This window comes from Bos taurus, chromosome 11 (assembly GCF_002263795.3).
Source record: "Bos taurus isolate L1 Dominette 01449 registration number 42190680 breed Hereford chromosome 11, ARS-UCD2.0, whole genome shotgun sequence".
Lineage (NCBI taxonomy): Eukaryota > Metazoa > Chordata > Mammalia > Artiodactyla > Bovidae > Bos > Bos taurus.
This window is the reverse complement of record NC_037338.1, coordinates 95,656,287-95,681,985: the sequence shown is the minus strand read 5'-3', so window position 1 is coordinate 95,681,985 and position 25,699 is coordinate 95,656,287. Positions and strand designations below refer to the sequence as shown.

Sequence of the window (25,699 nt, the reverse complement as noted above, 5' to 3'; positions counted from 1 at the left end):
TAGGTTCATACCATTTCTGTCCTTTATTGTGCCCTTCATTGCATGAAATGTTTTCTTGATAACTCTAATCTTCTTGAAGAGATTCCTAGTCTTTCCCAGTGTGTTGTTTTCCTCTATTTGTTTGCATGGATCACTTAGGAAGGCTTTCTTATCTCTCCTTGCTATTCTTTGGAACTCTGCATTCAGCTGGATATATCGTTCCTTTTCTCCTTTGCTTTTTGCTTGTCTTTTCAGCTATTTGTAAGGCCCTCTCAGACAACCATTTTGCTTTTTTGCATTTCTTTTTCTTGGGGATGGTTTGGCATTTTGTCACACTGTCTGTGGTTTTTTCTCTATATTTTGCTACCTGCCCAAAATTAAGAATTCTAGTTATCTGTTATCAAAAAGTAAATGAGAATTTCTAGGAACTATTAAAGCTGAAGTACCTCAAAATAATGTTAATGATAATTTTGCTTTACTGTTAACAACAGGCTTTCACGTTCACATGTAATCCAGAAATGCCGTTCTTTCAAGATATTATATATCCATTTCAACAACATTAAAGTATAATCATAGAGCATTGGTACAGTGGACACTAATCTATTTTTGAAAACACTGGATTTCCCCGAATTAGACTATATTGTTTATACTTAAGTAAGTTTTTGAGAAATCATATAGTTCTTTCTACTTTTTCTTGAGACTTGAAACCTTATAAATAAATGATATCTAGCTATTTTAAAAGTTCCATGCATAATTTAGACTATATACTTGCTGACATTCAGGAATTTATTTTCATCATATGTAAAATTGCAATGTACTGTCCCATATTCTCGTGATCCTGGAAGCTAGTTCTTTCAAAGTTAGAAGCAGAAAAAAATTTACCCAGTTTTTGACAGGAAAAATTTTAAAGGGAGGTAAATGTGCCAGCAAACCATAGAAAATCAAACTGCTGAAGGGAACTGAGCAATTTCCCAAGAACCACTCATCTGGACTCTGCTTCTTCCTAGCACTTTTGACAATGGACAAGCTTTCCAAGCTGCAGTAGCCTCGTCAATAAAATAGGTGCTAATAACAGTACTGGATTCTTGAGGTGGTTTGCTTATTAAATGGCATGTGTAGAAAAACACTACACAGGTTCTGATATGTTCGATTCAGTTCAGTCGCTCAGTTGTGTCCCACTCTTTGCGACCCCATGAGCTGCAGCACTCCAGGCCTCTCTGTCCATCACCAACTCCTGGAGTTTACTCAAACTCATGTCCATTGAGTCGGTGATGCCATCTAACCATCTCATCCTCTGTCGTCCCTTCTCCTCCTGCCTTCAATCTTTCCCAGCATCAGGGTCTTTTCAAATGATACGTAGTAGACCTTTAATAATTATTTGTTATTATTTAGGAAGTGTGTGTTTTTGAAACATGTTAGTTATGTATAGATAACAGAGTCCTAACAGATGCAAAACTTTACCAGAAATCTGTCCTTTCACATGAGCTGATCAGCTTTCATTTTTGGAGCAGGCAGTTACTGTGACAACTTCTCTTCTATTACATACACATACTCTAAAATATCTACAGGAAACCTGGATCATCATTTTCTCCTAAGGAGAAATCCCTCTTTTCAGATTGAAAATAAGCATTTACAGGGAAAATTATGAAGAAATGAAAAATGGTAGTAATTTTATTAGTCCATGGGAAGTGATAGTTTTTTTTTTCTTCCTGTCATTATTTGAATTCCTCTTGACTCGAGGTACTTGGATAAAGATTATTTTGTGCCGATAAGTGGTCATGCAAGTGGAATCTATTCAGTTAGATTGTATTGGGTTTGGGCTTTTTTTTTTTTTTTTTTAAAGAAATTTTGATTTTTAAGTTGATCATTCAGTACATTGTGTGTCCTGAAAGGTTTTCCTTTTTTTTAGCCATGGTATGAAGTATTTAGTGTTGCAACAATTAGGCAGGGCATATGTTTCATAATGTAAGAGGGCCAGACTGGTAAGCATACTAAAGGCTTGTGTTTCCAGGAAAGAACTTAAGGACTTCAGATGTCTTCTTGTACATATACCTGAAACAAAGGTGTCATTCAATAAAGCTTTGTTGAATAAGTGATATTCTTGGTTATTTTCTTGCTTTGCTAAGAATTTATAGTATTTTATTGCATTTGGGAAACCAAAAATTTATCTCCATGTTTAATACTCTTTGCTGCTTCCTAAAATATGAAACTAATTCAGATGTGAAAATACCGATTTTGTGCATCCTAAATTATCATTACAATTTTCCATGTCATTTTATAAGTTATTTTATAAAGTATATCACTATAGTTGACCAGGAATTTTCTTTCAGAGACATTCCTTTCTCAATGAGGCTTATCTATAATGATCTTTAAAGGAAAAGATATACTTTCTTTGCCCTGCCTTATGTCTGTGGTAGACTTGAGAATCCAGATCTTTTAGTTATGTTTCATCTGTACAATTTCTGACTAAGTTGACTGAAATAGTGTGCTACTAGAAATAAAATGTCCTACCCTTTAAAATCTGTGTGAGTGCAAGGATCCATTTCACCATTAAAATCCTAACTTCAAAGTATTTTTTTTCTCATATATTCTTGCTGTCTTGTGTTTAGCATATGCAACCAGAAACTATTTAATAACCAGAAATAGTAGTTCATCCATTAATGACTCTTATTCTGCTTATCTCTTAACACCTGAAATATGTATTTTAGGTACATATATGCCATTGAAACCTTTTGTTATTAAAAAAAAACTAGAGTAATTCTCAGATGCATGGATGTGAAAGCAGGATGGATAATAGTAATATCTTCTATTTGTAAAACTTGAGCTATGTTTGTCAAGCATCTGTGGTATTCTAGGCACTATGCTAGGCACTGCTTTTCACAGCAGTTCTTTGAAGTAGTAGTATTCCCTCCGCATTCCCCACCCCCAACCCCCCCGCCCTGCACCTGCCTGCCCCAGAGAAGCAGATTTGTCTAGGGTCATGCAGTTGGTGAGTGCTTAAGCTGAGACTGGGTTCAAGTCTTTGTGACTATGATGCTGAAGGATAGGATCTTTGTTTTGTTTGCTATTGTATGTATATTCAGAGCCTAGAATGAGGCTTAGCATGTACTAAGCATTCAACAGATAGCCTTTGAAAGAATGAATTGTATACCTAGAAGCTTTTAAGTGGCCAAGCAGAAGTAGAGACTGTCTGTTCCAGTAATACAGGATTATATAGAGAAGTGAGCCTGACAAAATGTAATGCTATTAGAAAGCCAAATGGAGGTACTTCTAACAAAATCTAGATCACAGTAACATATGACAGATTGGGAACCTATTTTTTTATTTAACTGTCAAATTTGTTCTACGTACATTTGCCAGATCTCTTTTCCACTTGACTTTGATATTCAGTGAACAAAGAAAAGGCAAAAGACCACCTGATATTGGGTCCTTGCTGGTGGGGAAAAAAAATCTGTTTGGAAATCCAAGTTCTGTAAATATTGAGAAACTAGAATGGTATTTCTTGATTGGGATTTGGATAGCAGGAGCCTCAGATTCTGTGGAAATAACACTGTGCTGTTGTGGTATATGGATATACTTTATCTATTGTTAACAGTAACTCTTGATATAGTCCTATGACAACAAAGACTAAATTCCAGTTGGAAAAGAGTTAATCCAGTTAATATTTAGTTACCTCATAGACATGGTTCTAGTTTGTACAGAAGCCCACTTGTGACTAGCCCTAGCCATGCCTTCTCTTTATATTTATCATCCATGTCTCAGATATTTTTGGTTGCTAACAGCTAGCTGTGTAATCATGATGGTCGTAGTATGCACCATTGAAGTGGTAAGTTCTAAGAGCATAGTCTTAGGAGAGGGAGTGAAGGAAATATGTATCACATTTAATGCTCCAGTGTATCATGGTCTTTTCCCAAATTAGACAGTCCTAACTCAGACCACCTTTACGCTGTCCCCTGCAGAAATTATCTTGTTCTTCATCATCATCTATCAAAAGGAGCTGAGCTTTTGTATGAGATAGTGGTTTGCCACAGATCTGAGTAGTGATCACTGTGAAACCACTCTGTGTATTTGAAGGTGTTTCCTTAATTGCTTGAAATCCATTAAGATCTTATAGTTTAGCATCTCTTTTTCCTTGAATCAAATGGAGCTAAGGGTGTACCCTCTTTCATATTCTTATGAACTTCAGCTTCAAAGGATGGCAGGGCAGATTCCCCAAATTATTGGATCCATTCTCAAAGTTTCTAAACTCACATGCCTACTATTTTTTAAATGAGGTAACTCCTAGCAATTGTTATCTCAGTTAATAACTTAGCAGCTCCATGAGGGCAACTTCTATATCTGTTTTGTTCATCATTCAGCCTGGGTCTAGCACTGTGCATGATACATGTTTGAATAGTCTCTGGCAGATCAAAATTTTTCACCTCCCAAGTGCTCTGTCATTTAGCCTCCAGTATTAGATGTATTTTTTGAACCACCACTGGTAACAAAGATTTATAAGTGACTTGTTAAAAGTCACCTAGCTAAATAGTGGCAGAGCTAAAATTTCATGCTGTATCTAATCCAGCCAGTTTCTTGGATGTGAACCTAGGTTTTTAGATTTTACAGTATAGCACATTATCTCCCCTAAACGTAGTTCTGCTATTTGCTTTTGAAAATCTCTTGCTTTTCATGCTCTGAAAAGATTTTGTGACATGTTCAACATTCTTCAGTTATTTGGCATCATCATTAAGAAACACCTACTATTTCTAGTTTCTGCTAGATTATTTTCAACATTAAAATGATTGTACAGATATAGTACAGCTCTTGCCCAGGAATTCCTTCTATGACTGGTTTTATTTTCTTTTTTAAAGTTTTTATTGAAGTATAGTTGGTTTACATTGTTGTGTTAGTTTTAGATGTATGGCTTTGATTTTTAAAAGACATGAATTTTCTTTCTCATACCTGCAGGAAGCTATTTTAATTTCTTAGTCATGGGCAATATTAGAATTTTCATGTTTTTGTTTTAATCACCAAGAATTAGTAGAAATGTTATTCAAAAAATATCTCCAGGAAATATTATTTCTTAATTTAAGAAATGATTCTTATATACTAAATAGCATTAAATTAGTATTAGTATTAAAAACACCTCATGATATTAAAATTTGTTGTTCCACCTACCTTTTCAAATGATAATTTTCTTATATTCATTCAATCCATTTAATATTTCTAAGACTTTGTGAAATTCTTTGTGCAGTGTTGACAGCTTTCATCTTCATATGTTTGTTTTAATTAAAATTTAAACAGAGAATTGTCTGTGCTGTATATCAGCCTTGACCCTTCTATTTCCATTCTCTGTGTTTGGGAAGAGTCTCAGACAGTGAATTGAACCTTAAGCCCTTACTGTATTTTCACAGAATTGACATTTCCAGAGTATTTTCTAATGTGCCGGGAGTTCAAGATCTTTTATATATATGATCCTTGAACCTTAAAATGACTGTCAGGAAGGCATTAATATTTGCGTTTTATGTATGAGGAATCTGAGACAAAGAGAGGAAGTGACTTATTGAAGATCACATAGTAAATAAGTGGCAGAGCCAAGAATCCAACCAATGTCCACCTGACCTTAAAAACCAGTTTCTTGCACCAAGCAGGAATAGAATGGGTTGAGAATGCATCCAAATTGAAGAACCTCGTATTCATGTTTATCATGTCTGTTTTATTTGATGGTAAATTTGATGGTTAAGACATGTAGTCATGACACTAAATGCCATTCTGGAACATTCTACTGTGGCCACTGCTGCATGTCTGTCATTACTGTCTTAATATTCTTTATAACCTTCATTATAGACCAAGGGAAAAAATGAAATCTTTGGTTTCAAAATGTCTGTTTTAGACATCTCTGAAGTATCATGGTACTCACTACCTTGTCACTGTGGCTTTTGCTTAGAGATCAATTTCTTTCATGTCGAGCTGGATGTGCAGTTAAAAACGTGTTCTGGATATAAGCATGGTCTAGTTGGGCTTCCCAGGTGGTGTTAGTGCTAAAGAACATGCCTGACAATGCAGGAGACATAAGAGATGTGGGTTCCATTCCTGTATCGGGAAGATCTCCTGGAGGAGGGCATCCAACCCACACCAGTATTCTTGCCTGGAGAATCCCATGGACATAGGAGCCTGGTGGGCTACAGTTCATAGGGTCGCAGAGTCAGACATGACTGTAGTGACTTAGCAAGCATACGCTCTAGATCAGTACTGTCCAACAGAACTTTCTGCGGTTCGAAATACAATTTTTTGCTTTGTCCAGTATAATAGTCACTAGTTACATACATGGGGCTATTGAGTGCTAGAAATGCATGCAGCTAGTGTGATTGAGCAACTGAAATTTTAAATTTTATTTACTTTTTATTTAAATTCAAATAAAAATAGCCACATGTAATTATAGCATAGTTTGAGGTTGTAATTGATCCTTGTGTTTGGTGAGTAATGATAGAATTTGAAGAAATCCAACAATTAGTAGTAGTTTAAAAGTTGCATATTGGTTTTCCAACAACATAAAATTTGGTATGTGTTTATCCTAAAGCCATAGAACCAAATAGAGTACAACAGTTCATATTTCCAAAGCACTTTTTGATCATTCACAATCTCATCTGATGAGTATTTCAGGTATGCTATCATTTGGAACTTGTGTTTGCTAATGGATCACAGAAGAAAGAAGAACAAAACCATTTACAACTTTGTTGTGCCGTGTCCCCTCATTTTGAAATGGACATCATTCTGGCCCCTTGGTGCTCAGGTTGCAGCATGAGAGCTTGCAGAGAAACCCATGTACTGTTCTCTTCTGCTCATTGAGATGGAAGAATATCCCTCTCCCCTCACCTAGAATTACCAGTAATGTCATTTCTTATATCTAAAGAGAAAGTGGAGACGGTTTCTTTATTTAGCCAGCAAGCTATAATAGTTTGATATCCAACAAAAGAAAATGTAGTTTTCCTTTCTACAATTTCAAAGTAAATCCTCAGGGCTTCAATTTTAGTTGTTTTGGAAAATACGACCCAGAACTCAGAAATGTTCTACCTAAGATTAGTTTCTAAATTGATGTTTTCCAAAGAAACTTTGGATGGAATTAAATAATAGATTTTATATGATAAGTTGAAAATGAATTTGTTTCCCTGAAGTTTTGATAGATCCAGCTTCATTTTGCTTGCTTGGTCTTATGAAATAATTTGTAGACCCTATTAATTTTGTTATGTGTCACTTGTGTTACTTAGTGTATATTTTTTTGCTGTCATTTTATTTGTAAAATACCCTTCTCCTTTCTATCAGAGTTCACAACTAATCAACTCTGGGTGCTTTTGATTTTTCTGACTATGCCAGGGCATTGAATGAAGTTCCCTGTAGTGAGAAAAGAGAGCACATGGGACTCGTGACTTTATGTACTCCAACAATAGAGCTTTGATGACATTGGAGGTGGTTAAAAAAGCTAGAAGTAGCTCTTAAACATGGCATTGCCGTGTTGCCCTTTTTTTTTTTTTTTGTATTCTTAGAGCTGCCAGGAGTGCATCGGGCCTGTAATTTCCTGTTCTCTGAATCCCCCATCTTTCTCCAGCTCCAAGCTTTGTGTCCCACAGCCTGTGACTCTGTGCTAACAAATCGCTATTGTCCAGTGGGGCGAATGGTGGCTGGAACTAAAGAATTGCTGTCTGGTTTCTATTCAAATCCAGGTAGTGAGATATATGAATGGACTTTTCGAATCGTCATGTGAATAACGTCTGCTCGGCATGAAGGCTCAGAGCCATACTAGGAAAGATTAACTCCTAGGCTGACCACTAACATTTTTTGTGATAGGAGGTAGAAACATTCCCAAGTATCATTTTATTCATACTTAATTTTCCATTTCATCTTCCAGAAGTAGAGTTAGCCATTCAACTATTTGGGCACTTTTCTCTCAAGTGGTAGTGTTTCTATTGGTAATATGGAAGTTTGGGAAAATGCTAAGTTGTTTTTAACGTCGAGTACTGTTGTTTTCTGTGAAAAGTTTTCTACTTTACATCTAACTGACATAAAGTTATCTTTGTAGCATATTTGCAAAAATGAGAGAGAGAGAGAGAGAGAGTGGCTTTCTCTGAGAAATCAAGCAAAAGTGCTTTCTAACCATTGAAGGGAAAATCTCCTTTTTTCCAGTGCATTCTGAATACTTTGCTTTTTTTTCCTCCCAAAGCACAGATTTATACAAAGAAAATAGAAACAACTTCAAATGCAATGTATTAACCAAACAAGCAAACCTCCTTCAAATTAGGAACCATCGTAAACATTTGTAAGTATAGCAGAATCGGGATTTTTTAAAATTAGGTTGGAAGCTTGACTATAATTCATAATTCTCATTACCCTTGGAAAATTGTTATGTTATCTTTCTCCTGTATACCTGAAAAAATGTCCACAGGCTTAAAGGGCCATGCTTTTTACATTCCTTCCATATTGTAGGTACTATGAAACGAGAGAGCCTTTTATGTTTCTTTTTGTCTTAAACTCAGACAGCTTTGTAAGCAGTAGTGTGTAGATTACAAGAGTTAGACAAAAGCAGGCGCGACTGAGAAGAGTTGAAGGGGGGAGAGCTTGGGGCACTTCCTGTCACTCAACACATTCCAGATCACTAAAAAATTTCCACACCCTCTGCGTTTCCCTCTTGCCCACCCCAGATCCCAGTATTTTCTGATTCCATATGTTGTGGTATTCATCACACTCCTTTGCTATCACTGGGCCCTGGCAAGACTGCTTCAGAGAAGATGCATTCCTTTAGATTGCACAAAGCATAGCTGGGAAAATGGCTGGCAGTTTCAGAATCTAGTCACGATCGCACGCATGAGCACCTCACACATCCATGCCCCTTTCCCCCCCTCTCCCGCCCCTGCAGCTGGCTGACCTGTCTCACCCACTGCTGGCCTATCGAACGGCCAGGACTGTCTGGTTTTGGCTCATGCCTTTGTCCATGTCTGGCTTAGTTCCTCTCTGTCTACGCTTGCCTCTACCCCCACCGCCCCAGGCGGCACAAGTGTTTGGCCACACAAAACTACAGATAGAAAAGGTGGTAAAAACTACAAACTTTGCTAGATTTTCCAACAGTTTATTCTTTCGTTTATTCAATTTCTCCCTTCTTTAATACTTCATTTTAAGAAAACACATACGAAATTAATTATCTAAAGGCAAAGAATGCAAAGCAACCTTTGTGTTCCTTATAATAACTGACTTCATAACTCTCTCCAGCTGCGTTATGGGGTGTGTATAAAAAGCTTCTGTTCTGAGAACAAAGGAGCACGTGCAGAAATGAGACTAAAAAATCCACTGACAGTATTTCACCACACAAATTCCTTAAAAGATTTTAGTCAAGACTCTCAACAGATTCAATGTTAAAATGGTTTTTAGTTTAAAAAAAAAAAAATTGAAAGTGCTTACCCAGTAAAAGAACCGAAGTAGTCCTGAACTGTTACGTAAGACTTTTTACAGTTGGATCTTTGTCAAAAGGGGTGGGGGTGATGGGAGAAAGCAGCAACAACAATCAAAAAAGTTCGAGCTGCTGTGGCTTAGAGGACAACTTCTGTGTTTCCAGATAGGATTCTTGCTGCAGAAATGGAACTCCCAGCCAGCACAGCATCCTGTCCCGGTAGAGAAATGAGTTTGTCAGTTTGAAAAAAAAAAAAAGGTACTGGAACCCAGACTAGACGAGGTATTGAACCGCGCCAGATTTCCTTGCAGCCCTGTCTGCTCAGCTCGCATTGAACTATATATGACCCAGATGATGGACAGAAGCACATTCAGTCATGTGCACACTGGAAGAAAGCGGATTTGCTGGTCCCTGGCAGTGTTGGGGTTTGTCTTCTGATTGGGCTGTGCCCTGATCAGTGAAATGTGAAGCCCTCACCATTCAGAGGCCGTAATTCAGGACTGGCAGTTTGAGTGTCTGGCTGCCTCCAGTCACTGAGAGAGACTTTGAAGGTGTTGCTTTTGTTTGGTGACATTACCCACTCAGAGGCTACTTACACCTATGTACTAGTATTTGGAGCAATGCTAGTCTTTCTGAAATGCCAGAAGGAAGCCAACTTGGCTTGAATTCTGTATTATCTTCTTGTTGATGAACTTTGTTCTAACTTAGCCCAATTATTTGATTTGAGAATTTTTGTGATCTTAACCAAGGCTTATGTCTAGACCACACCCCAGCTGTGATTTTATGGGTTTGATAAGGTAAAAATAAAGGTAGCATTTGACTTTGAAGCTTCCTAGATGATATAAATTGTTCTTAATGAAAATTGGATGGAAGGACAGCAGAGAAGTTTGGGATTCTGGAGTCTTTGAATGTGCTAGGAAGACGCTTTATCTCTTACTATTGCCTTTGTGAAGCTGTCACTCTTATCCTAGTCCTTAATCACATAGGCAGCTGCTGGGGGGAAGCTACTGAAGTGTTTACCCCATTGAACTGTGACATAGTCGTTAATTATGCAAGAACCACAGTCTACTCTCTCTAGTCTATCTGAACTAGGGTCCTTGGGATTTATTTTCTGTCTTTCTGGGCCACTAGGAAATAAGACCATTATTTGGACTGTTGGTTGTGACATTTTTGTTTAGTGTATGAAAGTTGCTTTGTTTAATGTAAATTGACATTAAAAAAATTGAATAAAGTTGTTTTATGGGAGCTTAGCACTGATAATAGGAAATCTACCCTACATGGACCAATTGATCTCCCCCTCCGCCCCCCCAACCCCGGAGACTTTCTTGTCTCTTTAGGAATTAACTTATATATAATCCTAAACTGGTATTTAGACATAAAAATACTTTGGTTTATTTTCTGCGCTTTTTAGACTTTTAGAAATAAATCCACGGGCAGTGTGTAACATCTGTCAATTTTGCTGTAAATTCTAGGTTTGGGTGTTTAAGGACTTGTTATTTCTTAGATGTCATGTAGTATCTTATATATGGTGACTGCCTAGGAATTCTCTTGTCTTAACCTGGAGAAGCTGAGTTGATACACTGTGGGATATAACAGTGATCAAAGTCAAAGAAAAGGGATGTTCACTCTCTGTAAACTACAGAGCAGTCATTCCTTTTTTTTCCTTTAAATTGTGGTAAAATACACATAACGTAATATTTATTATTTTAACCGTTTTTAAGTCTATAGTTTTGTAGCATTAGGTACATTCACATTGTTGTGCAATCATCCCTGCCATTTTCTCCAGAGCATTTTCATCATTGCCCCAAACTGAAACTTTGTACCTAACATAACATTAACTTCTTAGTCCTTCCTCCCCCAGCCTCTGGCAACCACTATTGTTTCTGTCTCTATGAATTTGACTACTCAAGATACCTCATAAAAGTAGAATCATACAGTGTTTATCTTTTTGTGACTGGTTTACTTCACTTAGCTTAGTGTCCTCTAGGGTCATTTATGTTGTAGCATGTGTCAGAACTTCCTTCCTTTTTAAGGTTGAATGATATTCAGTTGTATGTGTAGACCACATTTTGTTTATCCTTTCATCTGTTGATGAACACTTAGTTGCTTCCACCTTTTGGCTATTAAAACAGTCATTCTCGCAGATTTCCCTGGTGGTCCAATGATTTAAGAATCTGCAGCTTTACAGTGCAGGGAATTCAAGTTCAGTCCCTGGTTGGAGAACTAGGATCCCATATGCCCTTTTGAGCCCTCGCCACAGCTAGAAAATCCGTGTTCTGCAACTAAAGATCCAGTTGATACAATGAAGATCCCACATGCCCCAGCTAAGATCCAACAAAGCCAAATAAATACAACAAATTTTTTAAAATACGTTTTAAAAAAGACAATCATTCTTGACCATTCTTCTTGTTATCTTAAGAGGGCTTCTTTACAGAGCTGTTCTGACCATCTTAAAAGCTATTCCTTTTTATAAGTTGGAAGCGTTTTGGTGTGCCTTTTAACTCTAGACTGACTGCTGCTGCTGCTGCTGCTAAGTCGCTTCAGTCGTGTCAGACTCTGTGCGACCCCATAGACAGCAGCCCACCAGGCTCCCCTGTCCCTGGGATTCTCCAGGCAAGAACACTGGAGTGGGTTGCCATTTCCTTCAATGCATGAAAGTGAAAAGTGAAAGTGAAGTCGCTCAGTTGTGTCCAACTCTTAAGGACTGCAGCACACCAGGCTCCTCCGTCCATGGGATTTTCCAGGCAAGAGTACTGGAGTGGGGTGCCATTGCCTTCTCCGACTGACTAGATCCTAGTATCAAATTTACTAGAACAGGGCAGATTCTTTTCAGGCTTCTTGGATGAGAGTTAATATATAATTCTTCTATGCTTATTTTTTATGGGGTTATCTTTTCCTTTTTTTGAGTTTCCCTAGTGGCTCAGAGGGTAAAGTGTCTGCCTGCAATGCAGAAGACCTGGGTTTGATCCCTGGGTCGGGAAGATCCTCTGGAGAAGGAGATGGCAACCCACTCCAGTACCCTTGCCCGGAAAATCCCATGGACAGAGGAGCCCGGTAGGCTACAGTCCCTGGAGTTGCAAAGAGTCGAACACAACTGAACAACTTCACTTTTCACTCTCTTTTCCTTTTACACTGTGAGCTCTTCCTGGGCAGGGACTATGGTCAATTTTTTTTGAATTGTGCCTTTTATATCAATAAAAATTAGTTGGAAGAGTGTGAATTAATAATAGAATAATTTATTGGTTTTTTATTATGTGCAAGACTCTAACAGATGTTTATTATATGCATTATTTAACTTTCAAAACAACTCTGAGATAAGTACTGTTATCTTTGTTTAATATTAATAAGTAAGATAACTTGTTCAAGGCTTCACAGCATTTAAAAGATAAAAATGGGATATGAACCTTGTCTCTTTTGGCTCCTGAGCTGTAATGGAAACTTAATAGTGAGACGATGATCAGTGTGTTTAAATGCAGATTAAGCCTATGCATTGATTCGAAATCAGTTATTCTTTCATTAGGCATCAGGAGCTATGGCCCTGTGATAGATATGATTCCTGAGTGGATACTTGGAGGAAAGCTTGCCAGTTAATTACTTGAACCTTCAATAGGGCTGAACAATCCCTTGTTGAACTCAGTTTGCAGATATTCCTGTGTATGTAAATTCTCTTTCTTACATTATTTTCAAATTGCAGTTAAATGAATGCACTAAAACAAATGTGTCGATGTTCTTCATATATATACATATATATATTTATATTGTACTGTTCTAGGTTCTAAGAAGAGTCAGGAATAAAAAAGAATGCTTCTCTGAGGAAGTGAATATACAAGCTGAAAGACAAATGATGACGAGAAGAATCCTTGAGTGTAAAGATTCTGAAGAAGTGTGATCTGGGCAATGAGAATGAGATATAAGAGCTCTAAGATACTAATAGGATTGAGTGTGGTGTGTTTGAGGAGCAGAAAGAGTAGAATAGCTGGAGTGGAGTGAATGCAGGGAGGAGGTCATGTTGAAAAGGTGGGATGGGACCCTATCATGTAGGGTCTTGAGAGCTGTGATAAGTACTTGGATTTTTTCCCAAATTTGATTTTTTTTCCCCCAAATGGTGGGAAATTGGAAGGTTTTAAGCAGAAGAGTCCTCCTGCCACTACTGCAAAGCACATGGAATCTTAATTCCCATACCCTCTGCAGTGGAAATGCAGAGTTATAACTACTGGAACACCAGTGAATTCTGCTGACAATACCTTTAACTGGAGTCCTTCCCAGGCTGGAGACTTTGCCAAGGCTTTTGTATGTTAGTGGCCAGCTCTAGTTGTCCTAGCAGAATGATACCTCTTTAGAAGAGTGCTAGAGCTACCATTGGTTGCATTGCTCTTTCCACATCAACAAGAGTCTCTTGTTTTCACAACATTGCTGTTTGGATAGGGTTTTGTATGCTTGTTTTTTTGTGTTAATTTAGGCTAAAATTCAATTTTAATTACACTTGATCTTTCAGTGTCAGTAATTTAAAAAAGCATTTCCTTCACACATGTTGATGACTCATTGTTTAATTTATGTAATATACTTAAAGTCATACTGATAGGAATCTGAAATTGATAAATAAACAGGAACTTTCCCAGTATTCTTAAATAAAGTTGTAATTAGATATTCTGACTCTAGTAGAATTAATTGCTAACATTTCTCCCATATTACTTGATTTTTTTCAAATATTCTGAAAAATATTGAACATCACATACCTGATAGTCTCATAGGTCAGTTCAATTCAGTTGCTCAGTCATGTCTGACTCTTTGTGACCCCATGGACTATAGCATGCTAGGCTTCCCTGTCCATCACTGACTCCTGGAGCTTGCTCAAACTCATGTCCATCGAGTCGGTAATGCCATCCAACCATCTCATCCTCTGTCGTCTCCTTGTCCTCTCACCTTCAATCTTTCACAGCATCAGGGTCTTTTCAAATAAGTCAGTTCTTTGCATCAGGTGGCCAAAGTATTGGAGTTTCAGATTCAGCATCAGTCCTTCCAATGAATATTCAGGACTGATTTCCTTTAGGGTGGACTGGTTGGATCTCCTTGCAGTCCAAGGGACTCTCAAGAGTCTTCTCCAACACCACAGTTCAAAAGCATCAGTTCTTCGACACTCAGCTTTCTTCACAGTCCAACTCTCACATCCATACATGACCACTGGAAAAACCGTAGCTTTAACTAGACGGACCTTTGTTGGCAAAGTGATGTTTCTGCTTTTGAATATGCTATCTAGGTTGGTCATAACTTTTCTTCCAAGGAGTAAGTGTCTTTTAATTTCATGGCTTCAGTCACCATCTGCAGTGATTTTGGAGACCCCCAAAATAAAGTCTGTTACTTTTTCAACTGTTTGCCCATCTATTTGCCATGAAGTGATGGGACCAGATGCCATGATCTTAGTTTTCTGAATGTTGAGCTTTAAGACAACTTTTTTGCTATCCTCTTTCACTTTCATCAAGAGGCTCTTTAGTTTGGGCCTTGCTCAGTAATACTTTTTTTTTTTTTCCTGACTGTATAGAGCTTCTCCATCTTTGGCTGCAAAGAATATAATCAATCTGATTTCGGTGTTAACCATCTGGTTATGTCCATGTGTAGAGTCTTCTCTTGCGTTGTTGGAAGAGGGTGTTTGCTATGACCAGCACATTCTCTTGGCAAAACTCTTTGCCCTGCTTCATTCCGTACCCCAAGGCCAAATTTGCCTGTTACTCCAGGTGTTTCTTGACTTCCTACTTTTGCATTCCAGTCCCCTATAATGAAAAGGACATCTTTTTTTGGTGTTAGTTCTAAAAGGTCTTGTAGGTCTTCATAGAACCATTCAACTTCAGCTTCTTCAGCGTTACTGGTTGGGGCATAGGCTTGGATTACCCTGATATTGAATGGTTTGCCTTGGAAACGAACAGAGATCATTCTGTCGTTATGAACTCCTTATTGCCAAATTCAGACTTAAATTGAAGAAAGTGGGGAAAACCACTAGACCATTCAGGTATGACCTAAATCAAATCCCTTATGATTATACAGTGGAAATGAGAAATAGATTTAAGGGACTAGATCTGATAGACAGAGTACCTGATAAACTATGAATGGAGGTTCGTGACATTGTACAGGAGACAGGGATCAAGGCCATCCCCATGGAAAAGAAATGCAAAAAAGCGAAATGGCTGTCTAGGGAGGCCTTACAAACAGCTGTGAAAAGAGAAGCGAAAAGCAAAGGAGAAAAGGAAAGATATAAGCATCTGAATGCAGAGTTCCAAAGAATAGCAAGGAGAGATAAGAAAGCCTTCCTCAGCGATCAGTGCAAAGAAATAGAGGAAAACAACAGAATGGGAAAGACTAGAGATGTCTTCAAGAAAATTAGAGATACCAAGGGAACATTTCATGCAAAGATGGGCTTGATAAAGGACAGAAATGGTATGGACCTAACAGAAGCAGAAGATAATAAGAAGAGGTGGCAAGAATACACAGAAGAACTGTACAAAAAAGATCTTCACAACCCAGATAATCATGATGGTGTGATCACTCACCTAGAGCCAGGCATCCTGGAATGCGAAGTCAAGTGGGCCTTAGGAATCATCACTATGAACAAAGCTAGTGGAGGTGATGGAATTCCAATTAAGCTATTTCAAATCCTGGAAGATGATGCTGTTAATATGCTAGCAAATTTGAAATTTTGACGCCAGCAAATTTGGAAGACTCATCAGTGGCCATAGGACTGGAAGAGGTCAGTTTTCATTCCAATCCCAAAGAAAGGCAATGCCAAAAAATGTTCAAACTACAGCACAATTGCATTCGTCTCACACACTAGGAAAATAATGCTCAAAATTCTCCAAGCCAGGTTTCAACAGTATGCAAACCATGAACTTCCGGATGTTCAAACTGGATTTAGAAAAGGCAGAGGAACCAGAAATCAAATTGCCAGCATCCACTGGATCATCGAAAAAGCAGGAGAATTCCAGAAAAACTTTGACTTTCTTTGACTATGTGGATCACAACAAACTGTGGAACATCCTTAAAGAGATGGGAATACCAGACCACCTGACCTGCCTCCTGAGAAATCTGTATGCAGCTCAAGAAGCAACAGTTAGAACTGGACATGGACAACAACAGACTGGTTCCAAATAGGAAAAGGAGTACGTAAAGGCTGTATATTGTCACCCTGCTTATTTAATTCATATGCAGAGTACATCATGTGAAATGCCGGGCTTGATGAATCACAAGCTGGAATCAAGACTGCCAGAAGAAATATCAGTAACCTCAGATATGCAGATGCTAGCACTCTTATGGCAGAAAGTGAAGAAGAACTAAAGAGCCTCTTGATGAAAGTGAAAAAGGAGAGTGAAAAAGTTGGCTTAAAACTCAGCATTCAGAAAACTAAGATCATGGCATCTGGTCCCATCACTTCATGATAAATAGATGGGGAAACAGTGGGAACAGTGAGAGACATTATTTTCTTGGTCTTCAGAATCACTGCAGATGGTGACTGCAGCTATGAAATTAAGACTCTTGCACCTTAGAAGAAAACTTATAACTAACCTAGACAGCATATTAAAAAGCAGAGACTGTACTTTGCTGACAAAGGTCCATCTCGTCAAAGATATGGTTTTTCCAGTAGTCATGTATGGATATAAGAGTTGGACTGTAAAGTGAGGTGAGTGCCAAAAAATTGATACTTTTGAACTGTGGTGTTGGAGAAGACTCTTGAGAGTCCCTTGAACTGCAAGAAGATCCAAGCGGTCCATCCGTAAAGGAAATCAGTCCTGAATATTCATTGCCAGGACTGATGCTGAAGTGAAACTCCAGTACTTTGGCCACCTGATGCAAAGAACTGACTCACTGGAAAAGACCCTGATGCTGTGAAAGATTGAAGGCTGGAAGAGAATGGGACAACAGAGGATGGGATGGTTGGATGGCATCACTGACTCGATGGACATGAATTTGAGCAAGCTCCAGGAGTTGGTGATGAACAGTGAAGGCTGGTGTGCTGCAGTCCATGGAGTCGCAAAGAGTTGGACTGAGCGACTGAACTGAACTGAACCTTCAAGGTCAGATTCCCTGGAGATTCCCAGTCTCTTTGTCCGATCCCAGGGCTGGGAAGCCTGACATGGTGCTCAGAACCTTCACTAACAATGGGAGAACTTCTTTGGTATTATTGTTCTCCAGTTTGTGTGTCACCCACGGGTATGGGATTTGGTTTAATCGTGATTGCGCCCCTCCTGCCATCTTGCTGAAACTTCTTCTTTGTCTTTGGATGTGGCTTATCTTTTATTGGTTGTTTCCAGCATCCTTCTGTTGATGGTTAACAGCTATTTGCATTTTGGTGCTCTTGCAAGAGGCAATGAGTGCATTTCCTTCTACTTCGCCATCTTGAACCAGAATATACTTATCCTTATTACTTATAGTCATTTGATTTTCTTTTTACTTAAAAATGTTATTTATAAACCACTAAATTGATTTTAAAACCCACTTAAGGGGCATCCTGAACTTTGAAAATATTATAGAGGAGAAATCTGAGGCTCAGAGAGGTTATAATTTGTCCAGTGTCACATAGCAAGGAAATATCAGAGCTGGTACTTAAACCATAGCTTGATTCTAAAGCCCTTACTTGGTACATTGTATAACTTTTCTAGTGGTGATAACCTTCAGTCGATCTGAACAAAACTAAAACACCATAAATGACCTTTGATAATGATCTTTGATAATAATATGCATGCCTGTGCTCAGTCACTTCAATCATGTCTGACTCTTTGCAACCCTGTGCACTCCAGCCCACCAGGCTCTTCTGCCCATGGGATTCTCCAGGCAAGAATACTGGAGTAGGTTGTCATGCCCTCCTCCAGGGGATCTTCCTGACCCAGGGATTGAACCTGCATCTCTTCTGTCTCCTGCATTGGCAGGGAGTTCTTTACCAGGAGAAGCCCAATAATGATTATATAAAATGTAAATTTTCTAAAACAGAGGCTGCAGGGTGGGACAGAAATATTCTTTTTCTGATCATGTCCTCTGCCTTTTTCAAAGAGCTGTTGGCCACTTAGAGTTGTCTTCTGTATCTTGGACAGAATGCAGTTGATATTACTCATTAGTTGTACTGGGAACCAGCAGATTCCCAAAGCACTTGTATCTCATTACTCAGCCTAGCCCTGAGCTAATCTTGGCTTCTTAAAATAATAGCTGTGTGAGACCTAGCTTCTGAGAGTGAGAACATGGCCTCTCAAAAGTGAGCTGTTGAAACGTAACTTGTAGTCAGTGCTCAGCTACAAGACAGGATATATCCAGTGTCTGAGTCCAGCCCTTCTGTTTTCTGACCTGGTTATGGTAGTACTGGTTGAATTAATCTTAAAGAAAGGAGAAATCATGTCCTCCTTTCCCCTGGAGGATAAGGGAAGGGAAGGGAATTAATATTTGTTGTTTACTGTGAGTCACGTGGTTTACTCTAGGCCCTTTTGACAGAGGTTTTAATTTAATTCTCTTGACAATTCCATGAGAGAAAAGTTATTATCCCTACTTTTTTCATTTGTTTTATTTCTCAAGTTAGCATAAAGGAAAACTGATTGTTGGTTATATCTTTTTTTGAATTTCAACACATGTGTGATTTATGTAACCACTTCTACCATCAGGACACAGAACAGTTACAGTGCCCCTGCCCCAAAACTATTTTGCATATTACCCTTATTTTACAGAGAAGAAACATTGAGACTCAGAGAGAGGAAATGATTCTTAAACAGTCAGAAAGTCAGGTAGTGACTGAGGTTGGGACGGAAACTAAACTGTACCTAACTTTGCAAATCATACCTTCACATCAGAGCTGAATTGTAACTCTGAATTGATGAGACTTTGTAGAAGTGGACATTTCTAGGCTTAAAGAATAAAGGGTTATGTCATAAGATGGAAGCCTTTGAAAACCCAACACTGTGGAAATAGAGCTCCTTTCTTATTCCTGTGTAGTGTGGGATTTGCCTTGTATACCTCCAACACTTAATCAGTACAGATTCATGTTTTTGTCTTCATGGAGTAGCTTTTCAATGAAAAATAGAAGTTTAATCTTCCACTTATGTCCTTTAGTAACCAGCTGGGTCTTGTTTTTGTTTTTGCTTTCTTCTGCCATGACTTGGGCATAGGTGTTTTTCTTTGCCGGGCTTAAATGGAGTTGACTCTCCAAAGCTTCTGAAGCAGTTTCTTGCTTGAATAGACAAAAATAGTCAGGTACCTCAATGTCTGCTAGGGAGTAGAGTAAAATCACATGGGTAGGATTGGGTTGAAGGCATGAGCCATAAAACATTACTTTTATGGCTGCCAAGAAAGTTCATTTTTTTTAAGAGGCTGGTCCAATGTTAGTGATTGATTATATAATTAAAGTAGGAATTTTGGATAATTTCTTCAGTATATGATAAAATTACTTTTCCTCCCCCATTTTGTCTTCCCGTGGATCACACCAAGGGTAAAGATGGGAAAGTAGAGTGGGAAAAAAAACAAAAAAGATTTGAGAACCACAGTGGGCCAAGCCGGATGGTAGGTGCTTTGCAAAACTGTTATTTTGAATTCTTACAATGTTTATTGAATTGGCATGGTCATTTCCTCCTTACACAAATGAAGAAACCTGAGATACAGAGAGGTTAAGTCTCTTCTTCATCATTCCTGAGACAGAGCCAGTAACCTAACTCAGGTGTTTTTTATGGGTTTTGGTTTTTGGTCTTTATGGATTTTGATTTGTTTTGGTGTGGCTCCAGTGCTGTCTCTTTGTATTATCTTATTTGCTGTATTCACTAAAGCACTTCCAGTGCCTCTTAAGGGCATTGCCAGGGTTCAGAGAATGGTGGTGGTGATTGTACCCTTTAGGACAGACTTTTTTCCTCTTAAGTATCAAAATCATTCTTGAGCGTGTTAAATTTAAAAACAGATTCAATTTAGAGTTGTGTTATGGTGCTGTCAGCATCATTTACAAATTCAGGCTGTCAAAATCTTCAGGAGCTGATTGCAACATGGAGGGACCTAGGGCTGTTGATATTTGGAATATCTGCTGATCCAGAGCCTCATGGTTACTAGGCAGAAGGTGATAGAGCAAAAGGTACTTGGCTTTGGACCCCATGTGGGGTCAAATTATATTACAGGAAGAAGCCAGAGCTAAATTTCAGGTCACAGAGAGCTGAACCTAGGCTGGTACCAGAACTCCCAAAGGATATTTCTGAGGCAGGCCATTGGTGGCCAGTGCTTTGGCCTTACTAACTAGGTCTCTCCAAGCAGGGCTATTAGCCTGATGCATAGAGAGGTCATGTTCAGGAGATAACTGCCACTGAAGTTATATGCTTTCTAGAAGTTTACACGTTTACCATTCTGAACAGAGTCCTAAGTGCCCACTGACAAAATATAACATGGCAAGTAGTAATTTCCTTAAGCAGTTTTAAGGGAGCTTGGTGTTCTCTGAACTTCTGTGAATCTGTGGTTTGGTGAGTGAATGGGTATGGAGTCTCTCAGTCATGTCGAACTCTTTGCAGCCCCATGGACTATAGCCCACCAAGCTCCTCTGTCCATGTAATTTTCTGGGCAAGAATACTCGACTGGTTATCACTTTCTACTCCAAGGGCTCTTTCCGACCCAGAGATAGAACCCTTATCTCTTACGCCTCCTGGATTCTCAGGGAAATTCTTCACCACTAGTGCCATCTGGGAAGCCCTGTGGTTTGGTATCTGACATTAATTTGGGGGGAATTCTCAGCCATTATTACCACAAATATTTCTTTTGTTTCTTTGTTTCTTCTTCTAATATTCCCATTTACACACATGTAACACCTTTTGTTGTCCCACAGTCCTTGGATAGTCTGTTCTTTTGTTGTAATCTTTTTTTCTCTTTGCTTTTCAGTTTGGGGAGTTTCAGTTGTCTTATCTCTGTGCTCAGGGATCTTTCTTTAGCCATGCCCAGTCTAATGAACCTATCAAAGCCTTCTTCATTTCTATTACAGTATTTTTTATTTTTAGCATCTCATTTTAATTTTTTTAGAATTTCTCTCTACTTAAATTATCCATCTGTCTTTCATGTTGTCTGTTTCCCATTAAAGCCCTTAGCATATTAATCATAGTTCTTTGAAGTCCTGGTCTAATAATTCCAACATTTCTCTGATATCTGATGCTTGTTTTGCTGTTTAATATGCCTTGTGGGTTTTGTTGTTGTTGTTGTTAAAAATTAAATGCAGTATACTAGGTAAAAACTGCTATAAACAGGCCTTGAGTAATGTAGTGGTAAGATGTGGGCAAGGGGAAGCATTCTGTAGTCCTTTGATGAGGTCTCAGTCCTCTGGTGAGCCTGGGCCCCAGAACAGTGAATTTTACTAGTGCTTCTCATTTTTTTCCCCTCTTGGGGGAACAGGATGGCTGGGTGGTCTGAAAGTGGGTATTCTTCCTTCATATGGGAAGCAAGATGAGGCTAGAGTTGGGTATTTACCTTCTTCTGAATTGGTTAGTCTCTGATAAAACTCTAGCAAGTTAGGCTCTGACTGCAAGGAGATCCAACCAGTGCATTCTGAAGGAGATCAGCCCTGGGTGTTCTTTGGAAGGAATGATGCTAAAGCTGAAACTCCAGTACTTTGGCCACCTGATGTGAAGAGTTGACTCATTGGAAAAGACTCTGATGCTGGGAGGGATTGGGGGCAGGAGGAGAAGGGGACGACAGAGGATGAGATGGCTGGATGGCATCACTGATTCGATGGACGTGAGTCTGAGTGAACTCCGGGAGTTGGTGATGGACAGGGAGGCCTGGCGTGCTGCGATTCATGGGGTCGCAAAGAGTCGGACACGACTGAGCGACTGGTCTGATCTGATCTGATCTGAAAATAATTTTTCCCAGATGTGGGCCATGTTAAGAACAAAATGCTCTGGTATATTTCAGGGGTCGTTTTCCCCTCTCTATTCCAGAAGCAAGAAGGAATTTTTCTGTGACACTCACTGTGAGGTCCTGGTAGAGGTCTTGGAGGTAAAACTCAGAAAAGCGTGGAGCCATCCTGTGACTGGGTCTCTCTGAAGTTTAACTCTCAGAGTTATCCACACTTCTCCAACAATTCATCAACTACAGCTTATGTGTTCTTAATCCTGGCACAGGTTGCTATGAAACTTTCTGCTCCTGAGTTTCAGCTTTGGTGATAGTGAAAGTTGCTCAGTTGTGTCCAACTCTTTGCAAGCCCACGGACTGTATAGTCCATGGAATTCTCCAGCCCAGAATACTGAAGTGGGTAGCCTTTCCCTTCTCCAAGGGATCTTCCTGACCCAGGAATCGAACTGGGGTCTCCTCCATTGCAGGTGGATTCTTTCCCGGCTGAGTTACCAGGGAAGCCCCTCTGTTGTCTGTATCTGTCTCCATTTTGGGGACAGTGGTTTGCCATGTGATCTCATTTCTCTGCTGTGTCTAAGAAGAATTGTTGATTTTACATTTTGTTCAGTTTTTTCCTATTGGGACAGAGTGGCAACTTCTAGGCTCCTGACATGGCCAACTGGAAACTGAAAGTGGTATTGCTTTTTAAAAAACTTGAGATATGGCTATCATTTCTTCCTACTTTTAACCTTTCCTTGTGACTGTTCCAAGAGTTCAGTTCAGTTGCTCAGTCGTGTCCGACTCTTTGTGACCCCATGAATCGCAGCACGCCAGGCCTCCCTGTCCATCACCAACTCCCGGAGTTCACTCAGACTCACGTCCATCGAGTCAGTGATGCCATCCAGCCATCTCATCCTCTGTCGTCCCCTTCTCCTCCTGCCCCTAACGCCTCCCAGCATCAGAGTCTTTTCCAGTGAGTCAACTCTTCTCATGAGGTGGCCAAAGTACTGGAGTTTCAGCTTTAGCATCATTCCTTCCAAAGAACACCCAGGACTGATCTCCTTTAAAATGGACTGGTTGGATCTCCTTGCAGTCCAAGGGACTCTCAAGAGTCTTCTCCAGCACCACAGTTCAAAAGCATCAATTCTTCGGCACTCAGCTTTCTTCACAGTCCAACTCTCACATCCATACATGACCACAGGAAAACCATAGCCTTGACTAAGACGGACCTTTGTTGGCAAAGTAATGTCTCTGCTTTTGAATATGCTATCTAGGTTGGTCATAACTTTCCTTCCAAGGAGTAAGCGTCTTTTAATTTCATGGCTGCAGTCACCATCTGCAGTGATTTTGGAGCCCAAAAAAATAAAGTCTGACACTGTTTCCACTGTTTCCCCATCTATTTCCCATGAAGTGATGGGACCAGATGCCATGATCTTCGTTTTCTGAATGTTGAGCTTGAAACCAACTTTATCACTCTCCTCTTTCACTTTTATCAAGAGGCTTTTTAGTTCCTCTTCACTGTCTGCCATAAGGGTGGTACCATCTGCATATCTGAGGTTATTGATATTTCTCTGGGCAATCTTGATTCCAGCTTGTGCTTCTTCCAGCCCAGTGTTTCTCATGTTGTTCTCTGCATAGAAGTTAAATAAGCAGGGTGACAATATACAGCCTTGATGTACTCCTTTTCCTATTTGGAACCAGTCTGTTGTTCCATGTCCAGTTCTAACTGTTGCTTCCTGACCTGCATATAGGTTTCTCAAGAGGCAGGTCAGGTGGTCTGGTATTCCCATCTCTTGAAGAATTTTCCACAATTTATTGTGATCCACACAGTCAAAAGCTTTGGCATAGTCAATAAAGCAGAAATAGATGTTTTTCTGGACCTCTCTTGCTTTTTCCATGATCCAGCGGATGTTGACAATTTGATCTCTGGTTCCTCTGCCTTTTCTAAAACTAGCTTGAACATCTGAAGTTCATGGTTCACATTTTGCTGAAGCCTGGCTTGGAGAATTTTGAGCATTACTTTATTAGCGTGTGAGATGAGTGCAATTGTGCAGTAGTTTGAGCGTTCTTTGGCATTGCCTTTCTTTGGGATTGGAACGAAAACTGACCTTTTCCAGTCCTGTGGCCATTGCTGAGTTTTCCAAATTTGCTGGCATATTGAGTGCAGCACTTTCACAGCATCATCTTTCAGGATTTGGAATAGCTCAACTGGAATTCCATCACCTCCACTAGCTTTGTTTGTAGTGATGCTTTCTAAGGCCCACTTGACTTCACGTTCCTGGATGTCTGGCTCTAGGTGAGTGATCATACCATCGTGATTATCTTGGTCATGAAGATCAGAGCTTGCTTTCTCAGACCTTGTCTCTGGCCCTTAGAATAAGTCCTCTCTCTGCACATTGATAAGGATCACATTTTCTGAATTCAAAATCAGGACAACATATGTCATATGAGATTCCCCCCAAGTTTTAAATAGACTATTTTTAAGAACTATTTTAGGTTCACAACAATATTGAGCAGAAAGTTCAGAGAGTTTCCATATTCTACCTTCCACATATATTGTACAACTTCCTCCCATCAACATCCCATACCAGAAGGGTACATTTATTATAATCAGTGAACCTACGTTGATACAGTATTATCACCCAAAATTCATAATTTACCTGAGGGTTCACTCTTCATATTTTATATACTGCAGATTTTGGCAAATGTGTCATGGGCTTTCTGTATGGAGATTTAGTTTAAATTCCTGAATATTGAAATTTATAAGACATTGGTTCACAGAGACTGCAGAATATTGTTATCTTGGAAAATTCAAGTACAAGCACTGTATGTAGATGAATCAGATCTGTTTCAGTGCTTTTCTGCTTTGACCTAGTGCTTGAAAGGGCCTTGGAATAGACTACCTAGCAGATAAGCAAAGATGCAGTCTTTGTTTGCTTCAGGTGGCTTGGCAGAGATTGCAAGAGTTCCCATGGTGGGCTGTTGGGGACCTGGAGGCTGTAGAGTCAGATAGATCTGACTTTCCCTAAAGGTATCAAACAACTGGAATTTGAACATGCATTGGTTTAGAGTCACCATTTTTTTCACCAATGTTTCTAAAATATATGGCACATGTTGAAAGCTCTGAAATTGCTTTAATATTCAGAAGGATCAGTAAAGACCAGTTTTTCAGTTTTCCTGTGAAAGGATGGAAAACTAAAGAAGCCTGTCACTATGTTGTAGTGGTTTTTGAAGCAGACAATTTTAAGAAGAGGTGGCAAGAATATACAGAAGAACTCTACAAAAAAGATCTTAATGACCTGGATAACCACGATGCTGTGATCACTCACCTAGAGCCAGACAGACATCCTGGAGTGCAAAGTGGGCTTTAGGAAGCATCACTATGAACAAAGCGAAAAACATCTTAATGACCCAGATAACCACTATGGTGTGATCACTCACCTAGAGCCAGATATCTTGGAATAGGAAGTCAAGGGGGCTTTAGGAAGC

The 25,699-nt window shown here is 39.2% G+C and overlaps 1 protein-coding gene and 1 long non-coding RNA gene across 10 annotated transcripts in view; one reads left to right on the top strand and one right to left on the bottom strand.

Annotated features, from left to right (window-relative positions):
• LOC100848407 (uncharacterized) overlaps positions 1–9,735 on the bottom strand; it is a 47,006-nt gene extending 37,271 nt beyond the window's left edge. For all 4 annotated transcript variants that reach the window (XR_139424.6, XR_003037277.2, XR_236509.5 and 1 more), the window contains exon 1: positions 9,409–9,735. This is a non-coding gene — a long non-coding RNA (uncharacterized lncRNA). The remainder of the gene's footprint in view (positions 1–9,408) is intronic.
• NR6A1 (nuclear receptor subfamily 6 group A member 1) overlaps positions 1–25,699 on the top strand; it is a 228,106-nt gene that overhangs the window by 94,014 nt on the left and 108,393 nt on the right. Inside the window, exon 1 of one of the 6 annotated variants that reach the window (XM_010810373.4) lies at positions 1,098–25,699. This exon is cut by the window's right edge and continues 40,694 nt beyond it. The exons of the other annotated variants lie outside the window; for them this stretch is intronic. The gene's annotated coding sequence lies outside the window, so the exon portion shown is untranslated. Of the gene's footprint in view, positions 1–1,097 lie in introns of those variants that run through there. 6 annotated transcript variants of the gene reach the window in all.